This window comes from Diadema antillarum, unplaced genomic scaffold, assembly GCF_040938485.1.
Source record: "Diadema antillarum isolate AM-2024a unplaced genomic scaffold, OU_Dant_1.0 scf00000014, whole genome shotgun sequence".
Taxonomy (NCBI): Eukaryota; Metazoa; Echinodermata; class Echinoidea; order Diadematoida; family Diadematidae; genus Diadema; species Diadema antillarum.
The window spans coordinates 3,509,474-3,526,436 of record NW_027270903.1 but is presented as its reverse complement, the minus strand read 5'-3'; positions in this window follow the sequence as shown (position 1 = coordinate 3,526,436).

The following is a 16,963-nucleotide window of genomic DNA, read 5'->3' as shown; positions in this document are numbered from 1 at the left end:
ACAGACAGACAAACGAAATTACAGACGTACGGAGTATATCTTCGTAGAGGCTGATCATGGACACGGCAACTATAGGAAGGACTGGGAGAGAGAGAGAGAGAGAGAAAGAGTAAGAGAGAGGGGAAAAGAGAAGGGAATAGAGAGAGGGGGAGGGAGAGAGAGAGAGAAGTGGGAGAGGAGAGAGATATAATGGGAGACATATACAATACACATCCACAGAGAGCTAGAAAGGATAAAGAGGGAGAGAGGGAAAGATAGCGAGAGATGACAGAGAATATGTTAGGTAAGGGGTTATGACGTCTTTACACCAACTAAAATATCCCTGGATGAGACAAAAGGGTATTTCAGATAAAGTCTCTAAGACATATAGGTTGGTGAAGAGCCTTATCATGGGGAAAAAAAGCAAAACAAAATAATGAACTACCGTGCTTAATGGTAAAGTCCATTATCAATGGATGCTAACTACCCATCAAGCAGATGTTACTTGATGGCCATATAAGGTGAAATGAATTATCCAACATGGCAGCCTAAATCACAGCAGGGTATCAAGAAAGTGTATTCTCGTGATTGAATAGCCTCTGAGGGATTATACCTCAAGATGTGATCAGAGTGAAGATGAGTATAGAGTTGTTGTGTGTGTAGGGTATTTGAAAACAGCATGGCAAAAGTATGTTAAAAGTGAGAGTAAGATTCAATTTTTTTTCCAATTTATTTTCATACTTCTCAATGAAGGAATGTACATCAAATATAATAAAAACATAGTGAATCATAACATCCGGCTTGGATGTACAGTAAATTAATGTAAGAATATAAAACATATAGTGGTCAATCATCGTACGTTTGATTCTATGTATAACGCTAAAGAAATACGACGGAACCTACTTAAAAGCGAGCTTGTTAAGCGTAGGTCCCAAATTCTGAGCAGAGTGTAAAGATGGCGAATGTCATGAATTTTAGAGAGTCACGACTATGGTATTAAAAACGTCCAACTGTAAACCCAGCAGATTTACCGCGTTGATTAATCGGAGAAGCAGAAAATCGTGTTCAGTGTTGATTTACGCTGATAATAATTAAAGTCCCTCAAAGAAGCAAAAAAGGAAAGTTTTACATAATGATGGTAATGATTAGTAATAACAATGAGTGTTATCAGTCTTCATGTTTTTAATTTCTAAGGTTATTGTCATAGTGGATAACAGTTATTTTCTCTCAGTGAAAAGAATAGCAATAACTAAATCACGTGTTCGAAATCATTACCAGCTCTATCGCGTTGATTAATCGAAGAAGCAGCAAATAATCCTCAATTTTGATTTACGATGATAATAACTAAAATCCCTCAAAAAATATAAAGGAATGAAAACAACTTACAGTAATACAGTTCTACATAATGATGGAAATGATTAGTATATAATAACAATGAGTATAATCATTTTTCATATCTACGTTCATTTCTTTTGTTATTGTCATCATGGATGACATTGACATTCTCAGTGAAAAAGAGATAGAGAAAAAAAAGTCACGTGTTCGAAATTCGACCTGAATGCATTAGGCTGTAGATACCTGTGACCTTTTTCATTAACGTTGTTACGCGTTCCCGGGAGAGGAGATGATGTGTGGTATAAACCTTGCAGCCCAAGTTGACATTGGCGTTGTATGGAGGAAAATGCCACGAAGCGCGGGCAGCGGAGAATTTTAACCTAATCATGTCAGAATGCACGGGTTGGCCGGAGCAAGAGAAGGAAGTGGGTAAAATAATAAAAAGATAATAATCTTAATTCGTTCTGTTGAGAGACAAAATTCGAGAGAGAGAGGCGAGAACGAGAGAGGGAGGAAGGGAGGGAGAAAAGTAGGGGGAAGATAGTGCGCTAGGAAAACATTATGACTATAAATAAAACATGTAAAGTTGAGAATTCAGTGAAATGGAATCTTGGGACCATCAGTCTTTTTTTTTCAGTGGAGTTAGTTGGAATTGTATATGAAGCAAAATTTATAAATGATTCTTACTATGTATTTATCCTTTTTTTTCTCTGATAAAGCAAAAGAAAACACAATTAATCGTTGAAAAACCTATGAAATCACCTGTACAATCATAATAATGTAATAATGCCTTTACGAGCGTCTTTACTTTTTACTCCCCCCCCAAAAAAAAGATAAATAAATAAATAAATAAATACTGCTCCTCAAAGTAACTGGGTTGTTGAAGTTGTTCATTATAAGAAATCACTTGCGTATAGATATTCCTAAACTGCATGTTCAGAACTTTCTTGTGGAAGATGATCTCTGTAGAGAAAGAAAAAGGGATTGCCAATTTGTCACAATGGTCGTCAACTAATAGCTTTAGTCACTCTCTTTGAATACTAGTACCAGTCTTCACAAATCCACATCCGAGAAGAACACGAAGGAAATGTTTAGGCCTTACACAAAATGATATCAATAAAATTGGAGTTCACTCAGTTGCAGCATATGACAATTAAGTCCACAGGCAGAAATACATTTGATAAGGAATGTTCCTAGTATTAATGTAACGATACATGGGCAATTTCATTCACAATTGTGATGAGAGAGGTTTGGTTTAGCGCTCTCGATATCCCATGTTCTATTCCCTTTGAACTCCAGCCCGTCTCTATACGATTCAGATTCCTTGTTTGATAGTCAATTATTATTATTTTTATTATTATTGTTATTATTATTATTATTATTATTATTATTATTATTATTATTATTGTTATTATTATTGCTATTATTATTATTATTATTATTATTATTATTATTATTATTATTATTATTATTATTGTGGGTCTGTGTATCTATGTCTGTGTGTAATGATAGACTGACACTGGAACACATTCGTTTATGTAACACTAAGGGAAAATAAAACAAACGATCAACGACTGACATTTAAAACCATAGAGTCAAATTTAACCGCTTCGACAAGAGAACGAAGTACTGTACACTAATATTGTACCACGGTGAGCATAGAAAGTGTGATGCTGTCAGGGCTGTGATCAATGATTAAATAGATCGATGAATCAGCCTTGTCTTGTTAGAGGGTCATGAGTTGCGAGACTAATCATACTGCATAGGGGGGGGGGGGAGGCGGGGTCACATCAGTGGAGATCCATTGTCTTAATCTCTGTCTAAACCTGCTCTTTGATTGCATTCAAAAACCCGAAGGCATTATTTCCCCTCCCCCCCCCCCCACACACACACACCATCTCACTTCTTATCCCGTCTCTAGTAGGCTGTTCACTTATATGAGCCACTTACATAATGTAACACAAAGTCAATGACTTTATTGAGTATTTGTTTGGATCTAACAGTTATCAACTTATATGTACGATATTATTTCATGATGATACAAAATTAAGGCAAACAGGTGTTATTTTATGCATATTCAAGCTTAAGAATTATAAGTACCTGAAGTTCAAAAACATTGCAGTTTTAGATTTTAAGAGTCTCCCAAGAAATTGTTTCACAGGTATCACAACGTTTCAAATGGACATAGGAACTTACTGTTTGGTGAAGTGTAATCGTCAACGGTCTTTGAAATGTCTTTTTCTGTCATTTAGTGAAAGTGACACCAGAGACGATGATTTTGTGTTTTTTACCTATACTGTCTGGCTTACAACCATTAACTATATTATAATCCACTCTTGACGTATTACCTCTGCATGAAAATCGATATTGTTGGTACAACGTATTCTCATCTCCGCAGTAAAGTTGTAGAGTCCGTGACATCACCCAGAAAATCACTAGAATAACTCTCTAAAATGGAATATTATCTCAAATCATATCTTAATGAAGGGAAAATCGACAAGAGATATGAGGTAAAGGTCAAGAGCTGAAAGTTGCTCGGCGGTCGAGTGTATGCAACACGATATAACACATCACTGCCATTGTGGAGGCCGAGTTGAGGCATACGATCTCTGTTTTGGTTCATGAGATGTCTGCGAACCACCTGCCCATTTAGAAATTCATTCAGAGTCTTCAATCACGTATGACAGCGCAACCAGGTTCAGCATTCTGAAAGTCTAATTAGCCTATAATATCCATTTGATACGATCGATAGACACTGCCTGGATGCAATCATTTAAAAGTGGTGGAGTGAAAGAAACAGGTTTTTTTTCTCATCCCGAATACGAAAAAAAAAAAGGTTCTCCACTAACAGATTAAATTTCACAGTCAATAAGCATAACTGAGGAAATCGATTCAATTAAAACAAATATAGATAATGTGTATGCATAATATACCGAGGGCCACTAAACCAGGGCAATCAACAATATAAACAAATGAATCACATGAAGTGCAAATTCAATGAAGCGTAATTAAAGCAACAAGGCGTGAGATCCGATAAATCCACCTAACTGTTACAGCCAATGACTGACGCTGCCTGTCGACAACCTAGACGTTTCCGTGGCAACACAACCTCTTGTGCAGTCAACGAGGACATAATAATAACGTTTGCTGCGAGGTAATCGACATGGTATCGACATGGTATAGATTTGAATAACTATAATAGACATGCTATATTTTGCAATGATAAACCATGCAGTCGTGGCGATAGAGTATTTTATACCTAAAATGATGGACAACGGGTTATGATATTATGTCTACGTGTTTCTTCAGTTTGACTTCTCATACCTTTTCCCCTCTTCCCTCTCATTTCACACATCTTTAATCCAAGTCATTTAAATGAAAGACCATGGTAAGTGTGCATATCATTACTTCGACCTGCTGTGTGGTCTTGTCGCTTCACTCCTATTATACGTAAATGGCTTAACATGCCATGGTCAATTTTATAGCCGATGATTGGCCCGTCATACGAGCACAATTAGCAGGGGTGTAGGCAGCGGAGGGGATAGGGTGATTCATCCCTCACGCCCATCCGATGTTCAGATGAGGGGGTGGTGCCCTTGCTTTTGAGAAAAAATTGAAAATATGACGTTTATAGATTTAGAATGCTAATGATTACACAATACTCTTCATAAGAGTGACGATAGTATACATACATGTATACTACATCTGCTTGCTTACTTATAATGATGATAACAATGATCAAAATGATGATATTAATTTAGCAATTACATTCATATCACTTTACATCAATGTGGTTGCATGCAGTTGGGTGTCACTATATACTAGTAGTCCCTCACATTTTTAATGTGTTTATGAAATTTGTCGAACACAACTAAATGAGGTAGTATAGCAAACGCGTGTACTTGATAATTATGATGATACTCGCTCGCATTCGATAGTCTTGACTACAGACCAATTTTTGCATAGAATGATGATTATGTAAAGGGATGGTATAGTATTGGTTGAGGTGAGGATTCATCTTTTAATGTTTTTGCGAGATATTTAGAAAACCACTCTATGAAATACTAAAGAACATACAATTCTAAGGGGATTGAAAGTTTATTTGAGCGAGAAAAACAAGGTAAAACAAAGAGATTCTAATAAAACTCGTGGCCTGTCACATTTTGTTAGGATCGCGCTTTTCCTTTCTTTTTCTTTTTTTTTTTGATATCTCAGCCATTTCAAGACCAATTTTCATCAAATAAACTGTAAAATTCTCTAAGAATACATGATCTTTCATTATTTTATAAGAGGTTTCTCATTATCTCACAAACACACACACAAAATTGAAAACCTGCAGCCTTATCTACAATATATTATAACGAAAAATCAGGAAATAAACTAGTAATGTATTATTTTGCCAATAAAGAATGAGTTTATTGTACTCAATTTTCGGTGGCCTCCACCTTCTTCAGGAGTCTCGACGGGGAATTCGACTCTTGAAGAAGGTGGAGGCCACCGAAAATTTGAGTACAATAAACTCATTCTATATATATATATATATATATATATATATATATATATAATATATATATATATATTATATATATGTATACATGTATATAATACATACATACGTACATATACACACATACATAATCATAATGATGTGTATGTGTATATGCATATTCATGCTCATATCTATATTTTATCATCAGCAAACAGCCTTACATAGCGACATCGATACCACCACATCATCCCTCTTTATTAGAAAATGACTACACATTCTATGAACCTTTCTCCTTAGTTTTCAAATGAGACGGCAAGAAAGTGGACAAAACTTTTTTTTCACATTTAGAAAAAAAGTATGAACATGTTCCGAGCCGCTATATTTTCAAGTCCTCCAGTAAGACTGAAGAATGCAAAGGCTTCTTCTTTAAATCTATATACACACACGCAGTACAGCTACACTACAGTCGAAAGGTAGATTAAGCAGTAACCATGGCAACACTGGCATCTACGCAGACTTGGCGGTGATATCGCGTGTTAGAACTCAGCCAACACCGTGGCCTCGGGTCAGCTGAAATGCAATTGACAAATCGAACCGCGCTCGCACGGATGCAATGCATTTTCATGCAGAGGAATGAAACGGGTTTCTCAATAGAGCCTGATGGCTTACCATAATATCACATTTCGCAGTCCTTTCTCCTTTGATTGCATAAGCATTAATTCAAAGAAAACAAGACGGCTTAACAGCGACAGGTACAAAACGACTGTCAGTTTGCGTAAAAGAAAGTGCATTCCGCACTATACGGTGAACTACGTCATTAATTTCAAGGAACGCTTAGATCCAACCCTTGCAATTTGTCGATCTGTGCAATATTTCTGTTTTTTTTTTTATTATTCCATGCAACAGTGTTGAGACATTTTTAGAGGATGTTCGTACCACACAAGGAAATGTCAAAGGGATACCAAACGGCATACAAGCCGATTCTGATAACTAGATAAAAATAATGAAGCATCCCTTGATTTCAACGTGTTCAAGAAGAGGCTTAACCTTGGGCTCCTTCCACAGTCATACATGCTAAAAGATATAAGTTGTATGATTATGGAATCATACAAAAATCAATAAACAATAAAGGGAAAACATTCTCGGGTCATACATGAAAAAATATATAACGATAGAATTCGTGTTTACATTATTTGTAGCAGAGGCTACAGATGCTGGTGATAATGATGGTATCGGTGTGTTTATCGAAACATTTTCATCAATGTCATAATTTCTTCTAAGGGAAGGGGGTGGTATCATTGATCCTTAACACCCCCTGCCCCCCCCCCCCCCCCCCCACACACACAGCATACACAAACACACAAAGAAAAACGTTCCGTGGCCCCTAGTCTGCACCGAAGTGAATCTGATGAGAATCTTTTAACTATGTCATAGACAAAGCCCCATATCTATATCTTTGATCTGACCTGTTGATTCGCCACGTGATAATCCAGATTGTGTGTCAGGATAGAAATTGGAAGGTCATCAAGAATTTGGGATATGAGTCAGACAGACCAGTGTTTGGTATTCAGATCAGAAGCCTTTTCATCTCAAAGAGAAATGAAGTATGATAGTGTGTGATATTTTGATGAGTTGAGGCAAGGCGTGAAACGGGATTTTATAGACATGCCTGATGCATACGTTTTATATTGCCGTGAACAGAAAGTACAATGCTTGGTTCGTAATACTATTGTCTGGTCAAAATCAATTTTTAAAAAGTGCATGCCCAAACGAGTACAATTACAATTCCTAAGACAGATGAATTGGCCGGTTCTAGGGCAATTTCCCCCAGTGTATATATAGCTGGACAATAATTACTCCGGACCCTTCCCCTGACCCTAACCCTAATCCTTAACCTAATCCTAACCTAACCCATACTCTAACCCTAAACCTAACCCTAATCTTTAATCTGACCTTATCACTAACCAGTATCTAACGGGGGGGGGGGGGGAGGTAGTTGCCCTGATACGAAATTGACCTATTGCGAAAGAAAAATGCACGTATCAGGTTTCTTCCATTTCAATCCTTGTGTTTGTTTCGAGAATCCCTTTCCCCCTCAACCAATATGCGTTCGATATGTATTTCAGTTTCTCTCATTTTCTCTCTCTCTCTCTCTCTCTCTCTCTTTCGTATACAAACTTTCGTATATAAACCACATTTTCTCCTCTCTTATTATATTGATTATTCTCGTTTCAACTTGTCTGCTGGTGTTTAAAACAAAATTCACAAACACATTTATTGTGGTGGAGGTGCTTTGTGACATTGGAATCTATATAAATCCTTGTTTCTAAACACACAATGATTCTTAAGTATAATATCATCCTCGTCTGTGTAAAATAATGTTAACCTATATATTTTGGTTTATGAAAACATTGAAATAAACACATCTTAACTTGAAATGTACAAATGTTATTATTCACGTCTAATAGGTGCTGTGTGAAAGTAGGTCGTCATTGATTTCAAATATTTTGGCATCGGGAAATCATAAGCAAATTTGCCTGATGTCAAAGAATCTACATTTTCGGAAAATTACAATCAAACAATACCTTTGAAATATCACCATGGTTACAGAGGAGCAACGACATAATTTGTTTAAACTCATTATATCAGTCGATATACTTTCACGAGGCACACTCTCATTACACAGTAAAAATGTAGCCTTCGTCGGAATATTGCCCCCTCCCCGGCCTCTTTTAAATCTTTCCCATACATCCATCGATTATTGTCGAATAGACGACGATTTTTCATTAAATCTATACGACACTGAACAATTGCCGAATGTATGGTATGACTCAGCAAAAGCACTGACAGAAAAATCCAAGAAGAAGAGAGAGAGAGAGAAAAAAAAAGTGACCATTTCAAGGAAAATCCCGCCCTAGATGGGCGTATGGCTGCCTGTGAGTTATTAGTTCCATTATTTTTTGCTTTCTCTCTCCCTTTCTCTCTCTTATATTCCCTCAACATGCTCAATGTTTAGTCGCACGATGTGGAAAATAAGCCTTCAAGCTATTAAGCCTTATAATAATGATAATAATAATAATAATAATAATAATATATAATAATAATAATACACATAATGATAATAATAATAATAATAATAATAATAATAATAATAATAATAATAATAATGGTAATAATAATAATAATAATGTCACTATCAGTGGTGAAGTCGCGTATTTTCGTATTTTGATAAGTCCTGCATGCCCACACCTTTCAAATGATACTATATAGTGATGTATAGAGTCGTATTCCAGAGCGACTTTCATAACTGTTTTGTTGCCTCTATGTATCATTATACCTGTGTCTTTGTGACTGATTTTGAAAAAAAAAAGGTCGCAACAATTTTCCTTACACATAAACTGGATTTATCACATAGAGTGAAATCAAACAACCAGAATGGGGATATTTCCATGAAACTGGACCTAACAGACTGATAAAACAAGGACTGTGTGGAATTATGACGCTTCATAATATGATAGAGGTAGAGAGAGAGAGAGAGAGAGAGGGGGGGGGGGTATGCTTCCAGGAAATATAGTGCATTGGAAAGGGAGATAATGTCATAGTCTCCCAAGGTTGACAAAACCTACGCACAAATTTTCATCAAATTTGACATTTTTATAAGGAGAAAAAAAACAACAACAATATTTTGTTATATGTTTTAGGCCTACTTACTTATGATAATTATTCATTTCTGGGGGCGTGATTGAAGTTTCTAAATCAAGCATGATTTATCAAAACCAATGGAAGAAAGATGATGTCATCAAGTCAGCTAATTTACAAATTGTGGTTGCGATTGATCTCGCTAATTGGTGTACAGACGTGAAACCATAAAAAATTCCACGACCTTATTTCATGTCCCGCGGATGAAACATCAAGTTAACTATTTCATTAGCCTGACTTCATTCTGTTATACTAAAACTTTAAACTTTGAGGGGCAGGACACTGTACGTGAGGTTTTGTCAAAAAGGAAGTTTTGTTACATGAGAACAGAGACAGATAACAAATAGCTGAGGTATAGGCTATAAACTAAAAATGTTGACCTGCTGATATCTCAGCGCAGCCTCGCAGTCACGTGATAAGGAAGTAGAATGTCAAAAAAATTTATCCTATATTAGAAGAAACATTAAAGTATCTGCTCGAGTCATTAAAGATCAATATGTACCTGTTGATCCTTCTCTGAACAGCTGTGGTCATGCGGTTGGTTGTGAACTAGTCGTGATTATTTCTGTCGGTAAACAACTTCATTACAAAAAAAAAAAAATATGCGATTGATACAACAACTATACAGACATGATGGCTTTTTTAGAAGGATAAAAACAGATGATACGAGAGAGTATTAATCTGAAAATCGTAGATTCTCAACAACAACAACAAAAAAAACCCAGCAAAACAAAACGATGCGAGTGTAGTTACAGTACTGATGGGTGATTGCATTGTACATGCGGAATAAACTATATGGTCGTATACTGCGTGATAACTAAATTTGTGTGCTTTTCTTTCCTTTGTTAATTTGTTATAAGCGCTAAAAGCAGGGTATCAAATGTTAAAAAAAAAGATATATCTTCGAGGAATACTGTTTGCTTTTACCCAAGAAAATATGAAATGTGCAGTTTATTGAGAAGATTTATATTTCCCCACCAGAATAATTAATATGTTATTGATTCATTTCAATTAGGTTCCATTCAATTCAGTTCAGATTATATTACATTTTACGAAAAGAACATAGACATTTAGATTTCTTTGGTAATAGAGAATAAGGTTTCATATTGAAACAAAACAACGTAAACTGAGAAGAGTATAAAATAATAGTCTGATAGTGGAACCTAGTAGTAATTATAGGTTGTTATGAAAACTAAAGTGATGAAAATGAAATAACAATGCGCAAACTTCGAAAAAAGAAGGATAGGCCTATTAAAGCAAACATTGAGTGCTATTGGGGCTGCTATGCCATGTGATTGTACTAAGCAGTCCTTGTCGAAGGTATGTGTATTCACGCTGAACCAAAAACATGACAAAGTCCTAAAGTTACAAATATAATATTTGCAAATATACCTCCTCTTACGGTTCAATGTTCTGATTTTGAATTGCTTTAATGATGATCCTTTACGAGCTCATCATGGGAGGTAGCATAATTTTCTTTCGTTTAGTCCATTTTGATTACGATATGCTGGCATTTTAACGAACTTTGATTGAAAAGCTGCCCTCCTGATTTCGTATAATAGAATTAGATTTCGAAAGTAATCTAAGTGTATTTAATTGATATAACAAAGTTTGTAGGTCTCTAGCGGCAATTTGATAATCCGACTAACTTTATTTCCGCCCGTCAAGACTCGCCTAACAGCAAATAATACGACTTCCGTTCGAACAAAGTATAAGATAGGTTCACATTTTGAATTTATGAGATATTAAAGTTGAGACGTTCAGGCTACATGGGATAGGGCACACATGTACACACACACAAAATACAGATTAAAACATATTGATTATTCTCATATTGCCAAATTAACCTCAGCATATTGGATATGAATTACAGTAAGATGTGGCGGTTGGGTTGTAGTTGCAGACTTTATTTGATATAATTGCATCCATATTATCTTAACACAATTATACATACATATACATAATTATGCACATAATGCACAATTTATCATATCACATCCTCGATGAAAGCTACCATGCAAAAGTATATGACTAAAAATTATTAAAGTAATGTTAAACAGTCTGTAAATTGTATTAAATGCATTGTATTCTCGCCAAAAACGAGGTATATACAATCAGGAGTTTCATTACAACCGAGTGATTGTTGTTTGTTTGATGGTTTGTCCGTTTGTTTATTTTGTATACTTCGTGACATCGGTGGCTTGTGACGTCTCCGTTTCAGTCTCGGTATCACTATGCATCATAATATTATTAATTGAGACTACTGTGATTCGCTCACTGATCAAAAATAAATCCGATCTTCAGACACTTGCCAGATAAACGGGTATAAAGTTCATAAGAGAGAAACCAACCAAACAGCGTGACAAAAGCATCATAAGTATCGATAATCGTCGTTGATAATAGATTTGTAAGTTATGTTTTTATACTCTATATCCTGTCGTCTGTAATGTTGAAAAATATTGTTAATGATGTTTCTGTATTGAAATGTTTTTTTTTAAAGAATAATCAATGATGTTATTTTGGATTGGAATGATGAAAAATGCAGAAATAAAACCAAACAAACAATGTGCGATTTAGATGGATGTCCTGTCATTCTTGATTTTCTTCATTAATCGAATCAAACGTCAATTTAAACACGGAATTTCACGTGAACAATTCCGTGAACCAGTGATGCTCGCCGCCGTGTCTGCATGCATCGAGGTGATTACGTCACAATGTCATTTTGGTATCAGTTCTCTCTCTGCTTCCCTTCATCGCAAAGAACTGTTTGTCGCTCACGTGGCAAGAGCATTCTTCAAAGCGTGACTTATGGCCTCATAATCATATACATTTCCTCGCATGAAGTATACCCTATATACACAACACCCAGGAGCACAGGGAATCAGTTCGGGTTGTTGTTGTTGTTGTTTTTTTTTTTTTTCATCCGTACATTTTGACATACTATATCCTATTTACGGTTGAAACTTATTTGATCTAAGTTGTCATGGTCATGGGTTGCCATTCTTATGTCCTTCAACAAAAAAATGTATATATATATATATTTATATTATGAAACCAGCGGTAATCCATAACTCCACACATTAGATATTGTATCAAATGTCGGCGTTTGAGCCCTAACAAAAGGAGGACCATCCCTATAAGGAAAAGGTCAGCAAGCATATGCACGTGCGTCCGTGTGTGTTGGTAGTGCGTGTGTGCGTGAGTGATAATCAAAATGTTTTCCTACGAACATATTATTGAAAAGCTTGCACGGCACAAAGGCAGCCCTACAGAGGAAACGCCGCGCACATTAAACGAAAGGCTTTTAGTTGCTAGGTTACGCGGGTCATAATTCATAACACCTTCATGATAATGCACTCTCATGAGATGACTTGACGTAGTGGTATTAAAGATATCTCACAGGCACAGGGAGTATCCAAAACTGTCTTGTACTAATTAACACACTCATGATTATATGCGTGCATTATATAGGCCTGTACGCAGATGACCAAAAAACCATACACACAAGTACACACAAAAACATAATGTGCATATTATCCATAATGAATATATCGATTACACATACACATTATTTTTATACATACAAATGTAATGCACATGATATCATATTCATGCACTTCATTCCGCCAGCTTGTCTTTCTTTTTAGCTTTTGTGTAACTTAGGGCCATACATGATTGAGGTCTAGAGAGGCGTTTTAAATGGATGTTGTTGCATTTCCTACGCCACATTATACTAGTATATAACGTTGATGAAAAAAATTCTGAAATCATGTTATGTACATCCGTGACTGAGTTTGGTTACGCATCTTTAGCACTCAGTCCTAACCTCGGTCTTATAGCATTGAACTTTAAAGGGATTGTATAGTTTCGGTCGAGATGGGGTTTCAGCTTTTCGCTTTTTGTGAGATAATGAGAAACCACTTACAGAATATCAAGGAGCATACAATCCTAAGAGGAATTCAAAGTTTACTTGATGAAAATCGGTTTTGAAATGGCTGAGATATCCTAAAACAAAGAAAAACAATATGATCCAAATATAATTTCTTTCCCACCTTTTATTAGGATCCTTTTCTTTTGGATATCTCAGCCGTTTCAAAACCAATTTTATCAAAATACCTTGAATTCCTCTTAAAATTGTATTTATTGTTTCATATTTTGTAAGATGTTTCTCGTTATCTCACCAAGAAAAAACCCGAACGGAAACCTGACGTCCCATTTCAACCAAAAGATAGTATATCATCCCTTTAAAGGCCATCAGTATCATTATCATTACTTTGCATCTTTGGGAAGTGTCAGTCGCTATACCATGTCATAATTGAGGGGGTCGGTGCAATGTAGTGCTAACAAACACAATAGTCTTTTTGAGATAATCGCTGTTGAATGTTTGGAAAGTCCATACATTGTACATTAATAAAACATGAATGCATGCATTTTTACCATCTTATTGGTTGAATTCAAATATGATATTTTCACGGAGGTTAGAGTGAAGGATAAGGGTTATGAAAATGCATGTAACTCAGTTTTGACAAAAGTGTGGATTAGCACTATATTGCACCAATCCCCTCAATTATTGTGCCAACATGGTAGGAGTCCGTAATGAAAGCCTTGAATTGATGATGTGTTTTTTGCCTGCTGAAGGATAAATTGCCTTTCGGCTCATGTTGGAAACTCAATTTCATGAGGTGCTTACTGCTCGGATCAAAACGAAATCCCCGTTCATTTTCATCGTCTATTTGGAGTTTTCATCAAACGCAATATGCTAATCTGTATACAGTTATGATATCTCCCTTCAAAATATTTTTGCATCAATTTTATCAGCATCCTCGGTTTGAGGGCACTGGGATGACAATATTACGGCGTCATCGTGAAATGAGAGGGTGGCATTATGTCGATGTATAATTTAAATATAACCTCGAATCATGTCAACAAGATATTTTTGTGCCGTATTTTCTTTGACCTTAAGTGTTTCTGACCGAGCATTTCTGCATCAGATAACAACTTGTGTGCGGAAAAGGGATCAGTGATGTTATCTACAAATTATTCTCTGGATTATTACACAAATATTATAACAACGACTTATAGGAGCAGATTTTTAAATCATACATGTATTACCTATGTGTATTGTAGCACTAAACACTACATAATATGATGTACCACATTGAAGCCATACGTTTGCGAGCCATGCTGTGTGCGTTGTGTTGTTGTATGTGTAAGATTGTGTGTGTGTGTGTGTGTGTGTGTGTGTGTGTGTGTGTGTGTGTGTGTGTGTGTGTGTGTGTGTATGTGTGTGTGTGTGTGTGCGTATGTGGGTATGTCGGTGTGTGGGTGTGTATGTATGAGAGTATTGTATACGTGCATGTCTGAACCAGTGCGCCCGTGTGTATACAAGTGTGAGTCCTTGTGTTCCTGCATGTGTCAATGTGTACGTTGGATTACTAGTATGTATTTTAACAATCGAGTTTTCGTATTTTTGTGGTATACATGACGTTACTGTCTCGCTTCTTGTGGACTGTGGTAATTGTCACTCAAATCTACTTGTTAGCATGGCTTCATAATAACCATACCGCCGCAAACGTGCCTCTCCCATACTATTTCTATATCTTTAGTTTAAAGGGATGGTATACGTTTTGGTTGGGATGGGGATTCAGATTTTAAGGTTTTGCGACTAGTTAGAAACCCCTTATGAATCATTAAAGAGCATACAATTTTATTCTAAGAGGAATTAAGAGTTTATTTGACGAAAATCGACTTTCATATGGTCGAGAAATAAAAAAAAGAAGAAAAAATTAAAACAAAATGGTCCGAATAAAAGACCTTTTAATATAACTTTTTTTTTCTTCCTCTTCATCTTTTTTGGATACCTCAGCCATTTCCACACCAATTTTCTTCAAATGAACTTTGAATTCCTCTTACAATTGTATGCTCTTTCACATTTTACATTTCACGTTTCTCATTATCTCAAAAAAAGTTAGAAACCTGAAGCCCCATCTCAACCAAAATTATACAATGACTTTAAGCAGAGGTGATTTTGAAGAAGAACAAAATCTTAGTAAGATTATGCACAACATTTCCCCCATAATATACATCCTTGGATTCAAAGTTTCTTCCGTACATTCCTGTATCACCTCATCCTAGATGAAAATCTTTCTTCTTTATGTCTTCGTACGCCCCAAGTAGTATGCGCCCTCTATGTACGTTTTATTATCACTCCTAGCAGTAAGATTGTTGGGATTATTGGAGGGACACTGGTCCATTGTCTTCTCTTTCGACAACACCGGTAAATAATCCAGAAAAAAAGAGGCACAGCTCTACATTAAACCAAACACGACACGACAGGCTCGCTAATCAGTCAATATTAGTTCCTTTCAGCCCTTCAATTTCCTGTTCTTTGCCGGAAACAAAATTGCTGCTAGTGACAAACTCCAGCAAGGAGGAAACCAACGGGGGAGGGTAGAGTATATCGCATGCTAGTCCCTACAACTAATTGCTTAGGCAAAGTTTGTGACAGTATACTAGAATTAGAGTTGACATTGTGTCTGTCTCTAAAATAAACTTAATTGTGCCGGAAAGCATGCAGTTTTTCTGCCGTCACTATATTACCACGCCCTTTCAGCTAATGAAGCGCTAGAGTGCTAAAAGCAAGTTACACGTGTTATATACAGATCAAACAGGAACGACGGATCTCCATTTTCTTCCATCCCACCTTCTCATAAGAGAGCATTTTGAAGCTCACTGTATCTTACGACATGCACACAGGTGTTAAACAAAGAAGCGAGTTGAATATGGTGGAAGATAATAATCAACTATAAATCTGGTGGCACGACATTGCCCCGCCAACATTTAGCTCCGTTGACGCTACACCGACAATAATTACTCCGCCGATTTTTAGTCCGAGGGCAAGTTCTTCGCCGTATATTGCTCCGCCATCATTTGCTCCACTGACAGTTGCTCTAGGACAATAATATAGCTCCATTAACAACTGCTCCTCTGATATTTCCTCCGCCGAAATATGCTCCGAAGATAGGACATTGTGTTCCTCAACAATAATAATTATTGTTCCACACTTATTCCCCCGAAAATGTAACTCTCAATTGAATTCTCGAGTGTTTTGATATAACGTTCGTTTTTAAATCTAGAGTGAAACTATGAAAGTCTTGCGACATTTACAAACATTCAAAATCATTTTGCACAACAATGCTGTTTGTTCTTGAATTAATGCTTTGAAACAGAGGAAACTGGGGTTCAATAATCGATTTTTACCGACCAGTGTGAAGCAAATGTTGCATTTTATCTATTGAGCAAATGTCGGCGGAGCAAAATGTCTCGGAGCATTTGTCTCACTTTTCGAAGTAATTGATCATAAATAATGATGTCGCCGGAGCATATTGCATGAAACCATCAATCCATCAATATTTCTGCTTAATGCAATTTCACAACATTTCTGTATCATATCGCAAGTAT